Source organism: Rattus norvegicus, chromosome 4 (genome assembly GCF_021556685.1).
Source record: "Rattus norvegicus strain SHRSP/BbbUtx chromosome 4, alternate assembly SHRSP_T2T, whole genome shotgun sequence".
NCBI lineage: Eukaryota > Metazoa > Chordata > Mammalia > Rodentia > Muridae > Rattus > Rattus norvegicus.
In genome coordinates, this window is record NC_141537.1 from 52,597,119 (window position 1) to 52,612,224 (window position 15,106).

Consider the following 15,106-nt stretch of genomic DNA (forward strand, 5'->3'; position numbering starts at 1 on the left):
CTATTGTTCTCTCATAGTGAATACTTTGTTTACTGTTTTAGTGCTGTCAAAATGATACTAGGAAGTTTTATAAAGTGAGATGCCCACACCCATAAATTCTTTTATTACTAGTTGACCCAGCGCTTCCACTGATAAGGGACGTCTCAAAGTCTTTTATGGATACAAGTTACCGCTTGTTTCTGACATTAATTCTACATTCACCCCCCCCCCCCCGCCCCAATTACTTAGCCTTGGTTGCTTGTATTTTAACGTAGCTGAACACTTGGGTATGATTGGTAACAGTGAATTAGCATATGGCACTAAGATCCTACTCTCATACCACACTGAACAGGTATTTTGGAACCTAAAATGCTGTCAAAAGGGACTAAACTTTTAAAAAAAAAATCTACTCTTCGTCTGGATAGAAAATTTTTTGAAGGGGAGAAAATATTATACGTCATAAAAAGGCTAACACAGTGCAGCAGCCAATACGTGAGTGTGCACGTAATGTGCTGAGTTGTATAAAACTGAGAGAAATGAAGTCCTCCCTTAACAAGCACACAACATGTGTGTGCCTTTATGTTTTAAAGAGTCCTCATCCCATTTCAAGTTACTTTAACTTCATTTCCCATCCTGTATAAATGGTGCTCACAACGATGCCAGAATGGCAAGGGCATTTAATAGAACACAGACATTATTGTGACTCTAAGACTTCTAACATAGCACCCAAACTATAGATTGGGAGGAAATGAACATGGGAATAAAAATAACCTAAACGGGAGCCAGAGAGACAAAGAGGGCGGCAAGCAGCTAAGGAAAAGGCTAAGCCATTTTTCCTCATCTTCCCTTGGAGGCAAACATCCGAACCTAGAAGCAAAGTATCTCAGAAACGTCATCCTATCTGTTCAGAATGGGTGCTTTCGATTTAAGTCAAGGCAGACTGGAGAATAACTGTGGCTAAATCCAGGGAATGGTTAGGGACAGTGGTAGCTCAGGGCTTCACCAAAGAGGCCATGGAGGAGCAAGCTAATGACACTTGCAACTTTCCTGCCTGGGAGGAAACTGGAGCCCTCCCTCTTCCCACCCCAACAAAGCCACCAAGGAAGAGCTGCCTGCAGTCTGGTCCTTCTGGTACTGGAGTTAACACACCTCTCCTAAGGGGGAAGAATACAGTAGGTCCCCCTCCCCGGTTTTTCTTTTTTTTTTTTTTCATTTTTCGAAGAATCCAAATTGGGCAAGCTTCCTTTGCCCCAGGAACTCAAACCCAAGCCAGCCTTTGCATGAAACAAAGGAAAAAAACAAAACAAAACCCCCAAAACGTGAGAGGGTGACCATGAAGCAGAGTCAGAATGTTAGGTGTTAGGAAAAAAATCCTTCCCATCTTGCGGGAAAAGTTAATTTTCTGAAGTAAGTTCTGTGACTATTTGCTTTTTTTGCTTCAGGGACTCACAGGAAGGCGCAGCCGCCTACGCAGAAGCCCAGGGAATGGTGTTTTCCTTCGCTTTGGTCTACCCAAGGATAAAGCAGTAACTGTATATTTTACATTTTTTTCTCTCTCTCTCCAGCAATCCTTGATACCAGTCTACCGCTTAAAAAAAAAAAAAGGAAAGGGGAAAAAAAGCTCCTTTTTTCTTTTGTGGTTCATTCAGCTCCTGTAAGGGCACGCACCATCACCACTCACTTCATCTTCTTGAGATATCTCTTTTAAAGCAAAAATAAAAGAAAAGGAAAGGCTAGGGTTGACTCTGTGAGACCCCTGTATTTATTCACACTTATTGTGCATGACTGTAGACTGGTAAATCATATTAGCAGCCCGTCTCCCCATCAAGCTGCTACTTGCTTTCCAGCCCTGGGAAGGTTCAACAAATCAACAGGAGCACGGAAAACAGAACATCAGTCTAATCTAGTGTTTAAGGTGAAGTTTTCAAACCCAATCTAAGAAGATCTTTAGAGCAAGCACCAAGCTGAAGGGCTCAGAAGGTGGTATTGACAATGAAGGAGTGTGGAAATATTGAGGAGCGCGGCACTTGTGCATTTTTAATAACAAGAGGGTCAACAAGGGCGCAAGCTCCCTCCGTGCCAGGAGTCGCCACTGACTATGGAAATTGCCACACCGGGGCCATAAACGCTTGCAGTTCATCAGCTTTCTTAAACACCCTGAACCCCCTCCGTGGACCTTTAGTCTTGAATTAACAAACCAAAGCAATGAAAGAGGGTGCAGTCTGAATGGCTGGCATTGATCCCCAACTGTGTCAGCACTGCTACAGGCCCTGAAAATCTCTCTCCATTGTCAATAGAAATTGACAAACCTCCGCTCCTAAATAGTGCAGCTGAGCCGGGCGGGATCCACGCAGCTGTAAAGGGCTCTGCTCTTGGGGCCCCGGAGCACTAACAATGGAACAGGCATGAGCTCTTTGTCAGCCTGAGACTCGGCAATTTTCTAACAAGGATTAAAGTTGTTTCTCCGCAGAGCTGGTGAAAAGAGATTTAGCAACATACCGTGCTTTCTTCGTGCAAGTTAAAGAGAAGTAGTTAAGGAATGCCATTATTCTGTTGACTAGAGGAGATACAAAACAAATATATTAAATATGCACAACCTCCCTCCTGTTTTTTTTTTTTTTTTTTTTTGGCCTCATTTATAACATTTGGAGGATGATTCCATTAAGTAGAACACTTATAGCCTGGGAACAAGCACTTCACATTTATTTTGGAAGTTTTATTTTTCAAAGCTCACAGCTGCTTGCCACCTGGAACGAGGTCTCAATACATACTAATGCACAATGCCTTTAGACCCTCTGTGGCTGATATTCCTAAATCTGAATCACAAGACCCCATAGGGGTTACATAGTGAGGCTGCTCCAAGCAAATGATTTCTGGCAGAATGCAGCTTCTGATGGGGATGGCCAAGCAAAAACCGCCGCTTCGCATGGCTCCGATCTGTGATGTGCTTTCTGCTTAAGTGTTTAGATTTTCTTATTGATTACGAATTGACGCAACTAGTTGGTATATTTCCATCCTTCTCCAGCTAGGCTTGTCTCAATAGGTTGAAAAAAAAAGAACAGAAAAGAAAAAAGGAAGGAGAAAGGAAGAAGGGAAAGAGGAGGAAGGAAGGAATTAGGAAGGAGGGTGGAGGAAGGAAGGAGAAAGAAGGAGGAAGGAAGGACCAACACTTTTCAGGGCACTAAGGAGTGATAGAATGGCTAGACTCCAGACTGAGCATGTGTTTCTTTGTTTAAACAAGAGAAGCTGTTTTAAAGAGCTCAATCACTCGCTTGAAATGGAATAAACCCCACAAAACCTCATTTTCGGAAACATAATCTTTAAACTCCAGTAGCTCAACTGAATTAAAGAACATTATTATTATTATTATTATTATTATTATTATTATTATTTTAATGTTGAAGGCTTTGGTATGAGTGAATTATAAGCCACTCTCTAGAACCACTGATTGGCTCTACCAGAGAAACAAACATTTATATACACTGATATCCTACAGTTTTAGCAGCACACTGAAAACATGCACGCTCTATTGGCTGTCCATTGTTACTTCTGCCAGCAGCCCCTCTACTTAATAACTAAATTATGGGTCTATTTCACTCACTTCCTGTTTCCAAAGACTCAAATGCAAATGTAACATTGATGTAAGCCGGACGGGATAATCCCATTTCCCACCCCTAATTCAAGGCATCCCACATAAACTATCGTATCCAGAGTCACAGAACGGATCCCAAAACATGATTCTAAGTCTCAGGCAGAGCCCTTTATAGTTGTGTGTTAGCTTGGAAAAGGGCGAAGAGCTGTATTTAAGGAAAACTGAAAGCTATGTATTACAGCTGAAAACGGAGGATGTGTTCAGCCCAACCCACACACATATAGCTGTCAGTTAGGCACAGAGATGGTCACGGAGGACGGGATGGAGTAAGAGCATCTCCTGGTTAAGGTAGCTGAGGGCTGGTGTTCATGCACCAGAGGAAAAGAAAACAGTCCCCAGGAAGGAGGGCAGAGCTAAGGCAGTGCAAGCCCCTTAATCTGTTCGCTCAAGTGAGCTGGTCTGATGAATTGTCAGTGCCTCGGTTTTCTCACCTGTATGAGGAGGTGCAGATTGTATAAACTAATCTAACACAATGGCTCTGTAGAAATGCTGGTCATCTGGGGGCCGGGCGCACAGTTCTAGGTAGACCACTTGCTTAGCATGCATGGGACCCTGTACTCTGTTCCCAACGACGGAAGAAAAATATTGTGAAATCAGATTGATTGTTTCGGGAAAAGGCACAAAGACTAAGCTTAAAGAGAAAGTTAAACCATGACATTCTCCTTCTTTCAGGGCTCTTTTCTTTTTTCTTTTTGATGCTGCTTGGATATTGCTTTATTCTTTTTTTATTATTTATTTATTTTTTTTTAGAATAAAGAGACAAGAAAGTTTTGAGTTCTAGAGGTTTCTACTGGTGGTTGTTTTGTTTTAGTTAATTTTTTTCTCTTAATAAAATACAGACACAAGAATGAAACTATGAAGTGTAGTAAGAGGTGAGTAGGGTTAGAGAAGTCTGGATTGATCTTTTTATTGCTGTAATTTTATATTACCATTAATTATTTTGAGACTGGGTCTTCTGATTTTTAGGGTGGCCTTGAGCTCGCTGTGTAGCCACAGGTAAACTTGAACTTCTGATTCGCTCTTCTATTCCTCCTGAGTGCTACAATTATAGGCTGTGTCACCATAGTGCTGGGGGTCGAACCCAGAACTGTGAATGCTGGGCGAGCACTCTATTATGCGAACTACTTTTCTAGCCTTATACTGTTATTATAATTTTGATTATATCCTCAAACACCTTTTCTATGAAGTACAAATAAAATGAACTAAGGTCAACTGTTAACATTGATGAAGTAGATGTTATTACCAATTTTGCATATTTACATATTAATTAAGTAGAAAACTGGATTGTGATTAAACAATTTACTTATTCAGAGCTATATATCATAGAAGATTTTAAATTTACATTTTGGCTCCAAAGTCTAAGTTTGTAATTGCTACTGCATTTCCTTCTCGAAAACAAGCTAGCTTTTCTGTACTGTTAGCAAAACATTCCAATCCTTTAAGGCAATTTGAGGTTTTTTTATAGTATAAAAGAAAACAATTCCTTTAATTCCTGGTGGCCGCCGACTGATCGCAACATAGTACTTGCTGTTCACCAGTTTCTTGCAAGGTGAGGAACTCTGTCAGATGCCAAACCTCTATAAATCTGCTAATGTAATGTGCAATCTAAGGGAATTCTTTGAAGAGCCATATTCCTTTAGAAAAATCAAATGACTGCTATAAAACTCTGACATCATCTCCCCTTGCAATTTTTTTATTGCCTAATGTTTACAATACTAAAAAAAACCCAAAAACCCTACAACCTAATTTTTTAATTAAAACTGTAAGAGAACAGTGAACAGGAAAAAAAAAAGATCTGCATAGGAGAACTCTATACATGGGGATTTCTGCATGCTCTCTTTAAACACAGAACAGATGATACACACTTTTTGATGTTTTATAATTACAAGGGGTTTTGTTTTGTTTTGTTTTGTTTTGTTTTAAGTATGACAGGACACTGATGTTTTGCAAATCATGAGCCTTTTCTTGGCTAATTTACTTATTTAGAGAATGGTTCCCATGAAGTTTAGGATGACCTTGAGCTCCACATATAGTTGAGGGTGACCTTGAACCCCCCCTCCCCGACCTTCTTGCTTACTCCTTCCGAATGCTGGGCTTATTTAAGGAAGAATAAAGTAAAACGTGCCAACAAGAGAGTGCTGGCATCTATTAGACACTTTCTAAATGCAGAAACAAACTTCTCTGTTACTGGAGTTGCAGAGTCCCTCCTTTTAAACGTCTGTGAAGACTCCAGGTGAGGAAGTTCTGAATTAGGTCCTCATCTGCCCAGGGTAGAGCACCAGCTCCATACACTGCAAGGTGCAGAGGCTCTGTTTAGCTCACTGTTCTAGAATTAATCCCAGACCCTCTTCATTCATTTCAAGGCAACCTAAAAGCCACTCTATACTACATAAAGGGTATCAAAATCAATATCATTTTATATTGTTTACTATCTTAAAGTAGGCAGGTGCCTCTGGGTGTTTATTTTGTAGCTTGTTTGATGCTAAAAGGCTAGTGATTACAATGTAAAAGGTGGCTGTTCCACTCTTCTCTGCCTAGGACCCAAAGACGGGAGCCATACTGGTTTGGTTACTATTTGCACAAAACAAATGAATGGTTTGGCATAAATCAGTATGTTATTTAGTCATAATAGTGTCTGTAACAGTCTTGGACACACGAATCATTTAAGAATGGTTTTCTTGGGTACTATAACCTTTTTTTTTCTGGTTGGATGGCAATTTACACACTATATATACAATTTTAGTCAATATTATATTTTAAATCAATAACATAAGACCTAAAAACATGCAGTAATCTTCAGGAATTGCTACCCAATGGTACAATGCTTCAAGATAAGAGCTAAGTTTGAGAGTTTGCTGTTTGAGGGTCTTCCTACTTGAGTTGTTTTTTTTTTTTTAAATAGAGAATGGGAAACATTCCAAAATCCAGTCTTCAAAGTGCACAGGGAATGGAGTAAGTGGCTGCCTTTCTGCCTCAGTCTCAGTCAATTCCCATAGGGGGTGTGCAGCAAACCATAGAGCCAATGGCTCTGCCTTATGATGAGTTTCTCTGTGCCTTTGGTTTCTCAGTGCTTGCCAACACCATTGGACTGGAATTGGATCATCAACTCCATCTCTCTCTGGCTATATGTGTTCACATTCGCATTGAAGGTGAGGTTCATCATTGTCTGCTATGAAAACAATACCATTTCCAACCAGGGAGAATTGGGTACTCACCTCGTACCTTATGCTTCTTATATTCTAGGTGGGTGTTGTTGTTGTTGATGTTGATACTGATGATGATGATGATGATGATGTTGATAATGATGATGTTGATGATGTTGATATTGATGATGATGATGTTGATAATGATGATGTTGATGATGTTGATATTGATGATGATGATGATGATGATACACAATGTGTTACAAGTCTATCTCAGGGTGTGAGTAGCCACAAGGTATTCACAGAACCTTACTTTGATTGCTATCTTTAGCCCCTGGCAGTGTATTTGGAACACAACACACATTACAGAATTGTTGGTGGATTATTTTTTTTTCGATTTTTTTTCCTCTTTGGAAATATAAAATGTTATTTGTGTATACAAAATAGAAGTGAGGTTTTTTTTTATAGAAAAATGACATAATTGAGTCAGAGTCACTGTTGTTTTGAATCATGTTTTATTAGTAGAAAAAGAATTTAATAGGGACATATTAAGTTGCTCCGTTGGTAGAGTGCTTGTTCTGCATGTGTGAGGCCCTCGGTTTGACCCTTGCACTGCAAAAATCCGATAGGTATTAAAGCTGTTGGAATCATCAAGGAGATAATTGTGCTCCTCTAAAGAAATGGTACGTACTAGTAAAGTGGAGTTTAGATTGTGACAGTCATTTCATGTTAGCTGATGACTGAAGGGAAGGTACTGCACACTAAGACAGTTTCCATGCCCATCTACGTGCACTCATACATGGAGGTACTCTAGCACTGCATGGTAAGATGTGTTAAGCTCTAGACTGGCTTTAGGACTGTCAGCCAAGTATCAGACTGCCTCTCCAGAATGCTTACGGATATCTGGAGACCTGTTCTTCTAGTTATCTGAGGCTCTGGGGCATCTCTGAAGATGGAGTTGGAAAAGGAACACGTCTGGGAAATGTCTGTGCCTGTTGACTTTGTGAGCTGTAGAAGTGTGGGTTTCTCTTCGAGGATGCACGAGAGCTCTCTTGGAATTTGAGCAAAGAACCCAGGGAGGTCAGAGAAGGGAGACCATGGCATGAGTTTTTGGTCTCTTCAGTGGGTGGAGAAACACTCAGCCCCGGTGTGAATTGTGTTGGAACTAACTCTGAGGCAGTTTTCTAGTCATCTACTTGAAGCGCAGGGAAGTCACTACCATTTGGTAGACTGAAGAGAGACTCAGTTCTGGCCTGCACTGTCTTTCTATCTGTAACTATACCTGTGAATATCTTCTCTGACGACGAAACGGTAAAACATTCTATGTGGAAATTAACTACATCTCAGGAAAATCTGTGTGCTCTTTAGGGCAGGCACGTGGTAGCATCAGGCTTCCAGCCTGTTTGCACAGAATGGTTTTTTAGAGGTGATCAATAAATGCAGGCTTCCATAAAAACAACGGGTCAAAAGAGAGGTTGGAACATCTTCTAACTAGAGTCCAACCACATGAGATAAGGTTAGCATCTGACGTTTGACTCGCAGTGTTCACCACCATTCTTTACACGTGGTCATTGGATAATGTACTAGGTTTGTCTCCTCGTTCCCTGTGTGCACAACATACATCTCAGGAAGTGGTCTCTACCAAGAAACAAGGGCAGGTAGGAGGCTAAGAGGAAAGTCAAGAGAAGGAACTACAGGAGTAGAAGTTCAAGGAGACGGTAGAGTGTGTATATAAGGATCAGAGTGCATATGTAGGAATAAGGTTTGAAGGAATCTTGCCCAGCCACATTCAGATACGGCGCTTTATCTCCACTCTAAGCACGACAGTGAACACCTTGAGAAATTTCAAAGCGCAGCCATGACAATGATTAAAGGGCTAGGAACGGGAACCGTGATGAGAAGTTAAACAAATAAGGATTATTTCTCCAGGAGGAGACATGTATGACAGGTGCCTTAATAACAGTCTTCATGCATAGGAAGGATTACTGCTGAGAGGACGCTGGTACCTGCTTTTTGTTCTCTAGTGAGAGGGGAGGGGGAGGAAGTTTAAAATGCAGCATGCAGGATTTAGAAGATGTGGGTGTTGGAACTTTCCTTTTTTTTTTTTTTTTTTTTTTTAAACCAAGTGGTTTGCCTATATTAAGCTAGCAGAATTTAGAATTTTATCTTCTTGAGGCACAGGTTGAGATTAGGAAATATAGGCTCTTGGTAAGTTAACTGTTCATAAGCATGTTCACGAATCATTCTTAAAATTAGATTTCTGACAAAACGTCCAATGACTAGACTGAACGATGATTTTTGCCAAAAGGCTACTTTGCCCCATGGTTTTTTTCTTTCCCTTCCAAATTTGGATTTAGTCAATATTGGCAACCTAGCTGACACTGCTGTGCCCGCCAGTGAATGGTGCCAGCCCTGCAGAGGGGACTGCGGGAGGACCTGCGAGGGAGCTGACTCACAGCGAGAGAATCCACAACGCGACTACAGAAATTGGCCTTGAAGCCATGTGTGCCATTTGCTTATGAAGTTAGAATTGAAAGGAAGGAGAGTAGTTATCAGTTCTGCGCAAACCCCCACCCCCGCACTGGCCAATTGGTAGAGATGCTGGTCTTAGGGGAGCCGGGGCGTTTCAATAATAAGCTACCAGTGACCGGATGCTGTGCAGGCATGCCAAGCAGCCTGTCAGAAGCCAGTCTGTACCAGACTCTACGGGCAGGTAGGTTCGACCCTCCAGACAAGCCTAAGGTGACAGAAGCAGGAGACCAACGCTAAGTTACTTTCGTGTGGCTCCGCATATGGCTCGCTACCCATCCCTCGCTGGTACATAAACTGAACGCCTCTTTAATTTCTTCAGCCGCACCCCATCGATCCATCAAGGCTCTGCTAGCAGCTTCGAGGTATGCTAGAGATGTACGACTCTGCACACCGTGTTTAGAAACATTTCTTCAACACGGAAACCTTGCCACCTTCTGTTTGTCCGAGGCAGTTCCAGCACTGCTGAGACACCTTAAGGTATCCGCAACATTTCTCGTCTTCTTCTTTTTTTTTAAAACAAAACAAAACAACCTCCCATCCGTTTGCAAGGGCCCCCTCCCCTCGGAAGCCCGAGCACAATTAAAGGTGAGTTAAGGCTCTGGTGGGAATGTACATAGCGTCAGCCACTCGGAGCACTGCTCAGCTTTTGAATTGCTTTTTCTCCTTCTCGGTTCTTTTAAATGGCTTTCTATGGCGGGGGCATTTTTCTTAATTAGTCACAGCTAATTAGTGTTCTGGCATAGACGAGTAATCAGAAATGTCAGAACTGCAAGGCTACATGGCCCTAATCCTTTGATAATAATTTAGCCTCCTGGGAGGGCCCCAAGCTGCGGTAAGTAGTGACTGACAATAAAGGTAAAATTAGGCGGGCGGCAGACCATTACGATGGAAAAATAAAAAGCACTACCAAGTCCTGCTGAGCGCCATCAGGCAACTAACTGCACGGCCAGATGAGGTGCCTGTTTAAGCCTGTGTTGTTAATTAGCTGATTCTATCGGCTCCGTCGCAGATGTCCAGGTGCCTCATGCGAAGATGCGTGTTCCTGGGCATGTGCCAAGTGACAACTGTGGACCCCGATCGCATTTCAAGAGCTGAAGTTTAAGGAGTCCACGTATGTCCTGAAGATCCTTTTGAATTATCAAAGAAATAAGATCAACAAGCTACATTTTTTTTCTCCCCCTCCCTTGTTGAATTTCTCTTAGGCAATTAGGCACGCTCATCTCAAGTTTCCCCCGGTTCTAATTCAACCGCAGCTTAGATTCAAATGAGGGCCTTTGGCCTCCCCAGAACAGTGCCCGGGCTTGCCAAAGCTATTTTGGCATACGCTGTACATCAAACGTGGACGCTTTCTCCATCAATTCTTACACTTACAAATAATAACATTAAAATGAGGATTACTCGCCCAAGTGAAAGGAGACAGCCGTGCAGCTGCGACAGGAGAGAACGCCTTTTAAAGCACGACAGAGTCAGAGGGAGGAAAGTGGTCAGGAGCAGGCCCTGAGCCTCATCAACCGAGGCTGAGGAGACTTAAAAGTGCTCAAAAGTGTTCAAATACAGTGGGCAAAACAAGGCAGGAGACACAGAACAACCTCTGGGAAACAAATTTTTGCAGTAGCTTCGAGGGGCACTGAGACACGAGGCGTGAGAAGAGCCAAGAGACTGCTTCTTGGGGCCACACAATGCACCTTGAAAATCTGCTTTTGGCATACATCGAGGCAGACAGACCAAAGGTGCACAGCATAACAATAGAAATAAATTTCTTCAGAGATCCTCAACTACCTCGCTGCACTTGGCAATTATCCTTTCGGCCGGTGGAGAAGGTGGAGAAGGGGGGAGCAGTTACGACACAGGTGTCATGGAGTGCTTAATCTCAGAGTGTTGTTAGGAAAGTCCTGGTCCGGCATAATGGGCCCAGACGGAATGTTTTACATTAGTCTACCTTTTACAGAGAAACCATAACAGTGAAGAAGATCTTTGCCAGTAGAAGTCTATGAGGTCGACTCTAGAACCACCACCCAGTCAATCTGAAAGCAAAAGATCACTGAATGAGGGAAGCTGCTACCTTTAAATTGACACTCACACATCGGAGAAGAGATCTTAAGTAAGAGAATGGATGTCAGGCAACAGAGATCGTTTTCACTGGACTTGGTCCCATCCCATACCATTTTTCAAGGCTGCTTACAGGAAGAAAAAGCCCTCACCGAAAGATAGTGGCTTAAAATGTGTGCAGTCAATTCTAAATAGACTTGACCAAAGGTGTCATGGAAAGGAGGTTTTATCTATTGGCAGTGTTCCTCTCCCCTCTTTCTTGAGAGAGGGTCTTGCCATATATGATCTATCTATTTATGTCTCTCTCTCTCTCTCTATCTCTATCTCTATGTATGTATGTGTCTACCTATGTATGTATGTACATATGTATGTATGCATCTATCTATCCATTCATCTATCTCTCTATCTCTATCTATCTATCTATCTATCTATCTATCTATCTATCATCTATCTATCTCTATGTATGTATCTACCTATGTATGTATGTACATATGTATGTATGCATCTATCTATCTATCTATCTATCTATCTATCTATCTATCTATCTATCTATCTATCATCTATCTATCCCTATGTATGTATCTACCTATGTATGTATGTACATATGTATGTATGCATCTATCTATCTATCTATCTATCTATCTATCTATCTATCTATCTATCTATCTATCATCTATCTATCTCTATGTATGTATCTACCTATGTATGTATGTACATATGTATGTATGCATCTATCTATCTATCTATCTATCTATCTATCTATCTATCTATCTATCTCTATGTATGTATCTACCTATGTATGTATGTACATATGTATGTATGCATCTATCTATCTATCTATCTATCTATCTATCTATCTATCTATCTATCATCTATCTACCCCATAGTAGCATTAAACTTTAGATCCCCCTGTTTCATCCTTGTGAGCTGAAATTGCAAGCATATACCATCACACCCAGTTCAGGAGTCACTGTTATCTATGCTTTGTTGATTTAAATTGTTTTTGGGACATTCACATAGTAACAAGTTGAATCTTTAATTAAATTAGGAGCAGTACTACTGATGCTACTGAGCAAATACACTCTTGTACCAAAACACGTAGGCAATGGTGTGACAGCCTGGATAAAAACATCCTGAGCATCTATGTGTCCTCCTTCCTTATTTAGGAGTCCAGAGACAAGAGATCCTATGACCAAAATTAATTTCATTTGGAAATCCTATTTCCTTGCGTTATTTCATGTTTTGCTTTTTATGATAATACCGATAGATTATGGAACCTATTTATATCATAAAGGTTAGTTGGGCTCAAAATGTTTAATTGAGGTTTGCTGTTTTCTTGTTGTTGTTGAACTAGGGAAAATCCTTTTCATGCCCTGTCCTTGGAAATGAATCCTTTACAAAGCTGGATGAGTATAACTGACTAGCTATCACTTAAAGAACTTCATTTAATTTTATAAGGCATCACAACAATGTTTTAATAAAACTCGCATAGGGATGAATTTCCTCAACAATTAAGTATTTAATCAGTTTATAACACAGGAGAATGCTTAATCTGCGTGATTTGCCAATTAGATACTGCACCCTGCTGTGCCTTCCTCAACATGAAAACCGGAACGAGGTTGTTTAGGGAATTCCAGTTGGGCACGCCCAATAAATGCATGAAGGTTTGGAGGACTGGGTAGTGTTGATGTCCAGGGAGATAAGATGTGCACTGGTGAGCCTTCCACCTCAACTCTAGGTGTTGGATTTTAGGAAACGAGTACCCTGGTGGCTTTTACTGGGGGATGTCAGTCTTGACTTCCTGTCTGCATTATTTGGCCGAGAGAACCAATACCCTCCATGAATGTCCCCATGCTCTCTCACGATACAGAGAGAGTCTGCAGCTTGTGCTCCATGCCCTGAAGCCTGTGTGTGTGCGAGTATGCGCGTGAGTGTGCGTGTGCATGTGTGTGAGTGCCACAGCCAACACGTGGAGTAAAGTACAACTCACAGGAGTCAGTTCTCTCCATCTACCATGTGGCTCCCAGGAACTGAATTCTGGTTGTCTGGTTTGGGGGCAGGCACCCGTGTCCACTGAGCCATCTTACGGATCCGCAGCTATTCTTTAACGTAGACTTTCTTTTCTACTTATCTCCTGTACTTGATGTGGCTTTTCAGCTAGGACACTTTGCTTTCGTCTGATTCACAGAAAAGGATGAAAAATTGTTACCCCGTTGAGGAAGGAAGAGTCCTGATGGCACCAACCAAGTGATTCCTACCACCTCTGCCAAATTAAAAACACCAACGATCACTGGACTAAGGATCTGGTTTTCAGAAATGATTTGAAATTTTGGTTGATCCTCAGTGGCTCACTAAACTGAACGTTAGGTAGACATTTGGAAAATCCACTACACAATGAATGGCACAACCGTGGCTGGAACTCAGATTTCTGGAATCTGTGCCTGTCACAGAACACGACTTTATTATTTTCAAATTTTGTCTGTCTGAGATATGGTTGAAACATGGGATTTCATGGAAACATCTTGAAAAGGGACACAAGTTCAGAGTTTGAGGACACCAACAGATCATTTATTTTTCTCTGACTAGGAGATCCTTTAATTCCAAAATAAAGATAATAGGCTAAAGGCACATCACCCACAATGCTGGAGCGTCTAGTTGGAGAAATAAAAATGGTAAAACTATTCTGAAAGCTCAAAGAGATAGGGGAATCTCTCTTTCTCTCCCCCCTCTCTCCTGTCTCTGTCTCTCTCTGTCTCATCTCTCTCTCTCTCTCTCTCTCTCTCTCTCCCCTCTCCTGTCTCTGTCCCTCTGTCTTGTGTCTCTCTGTCTCTTGTCTCTGTCTCTCTCTGTCTCATGTCTCTCTGTCTCTTATCTGTCTCTCTTGTCTCTCTTGTCTCTTTCTGTCTCCTTTCTTCTCTCTCTCTCTCTCTCTCTCTTTCTCTCTCTCTCTCTCTCTCTCTCTCTCTCTCTCTCTGTGTGTGTGTGTGTGTGTGTGTGTGTGTGCACGTGTGTTTCTATCCACATGGTGAACACATAGAAGTCAGAGGACAACTTACTAGAATCAGTTCTGCCTTTCCGTGTGGGTTCCAGGGACAGAATTCAGGATGTTATGCTTGTGATCAAGTGCTTTTATTCACTGAGCCACCTTGCCAGTCTCCCCCCACACCCCTTTTTTTGTGACAGTTTTTCACTAAGCCTGGAGTTCATGGATTCAGTCAGATGGCTGGATAGCTAGTCAGCAAGCCCCAGAGGCTGTCCTGTCTCTACCTCTATATCCCTGCAATCAAAGATCAAAGGCGCTCACCATCTGTGCTGGGATTTGAACTCCGGTGTGCTCATGTTTGCAAGGCACTTTACTAACTTAACCATTTTCCTAGCCCTGGATTAGAGATGTATCTTAAACTCAGTTTTGTTTGTTATTGGCACATTCCCATCATTTATACTTTACAGAAGTCATTTCTGCTCTAAGTAGAAAGTGTTCTGTAAGCTTGAGCACTTACAGGATAAAAAAGAACAGCATAATGTTTGTACTAGTAGTTTCTGACCTTTATAGGGCACTTTGAATTTTGAAATGTCAAGATTTAATATAAAAATCTAAATTGATACTATTTATGTTTTTGGGGCTAATACATACTTAAACCATTTTCATTCTTCATATATTTAAGTCAAGAAACGAAACTGCTTGTCTATGGAGGTGGGGACAGGAATAGCAGTGCAACGTAGACAAGTCACACATTTCAACACAGTGTAT

General features: G+C 41.5%; 1 protein-coding gene across 14 annotated transcripts in view; it reads right to left on the reverse strand.

The window, feature by feature from the left end:
• The window catches only part of Cadps2 (calcium dependent secretion activator 2), a 535,166-nt gene that overhangs the window by 8,280 nt on the left and 511,780 nt on the right, over nucleotides 1-15,106 (reverse strand). Inside the window, exon 26 of one of the 14 annotated variants that reach the window (XR_015685525.1) lies at nucleotides 7,273-10,433. The gene's annotated coding sequence lies outside the window, so the exon portion shown is untranslated. 14 annotated transcript variants of the gene reach the window in all.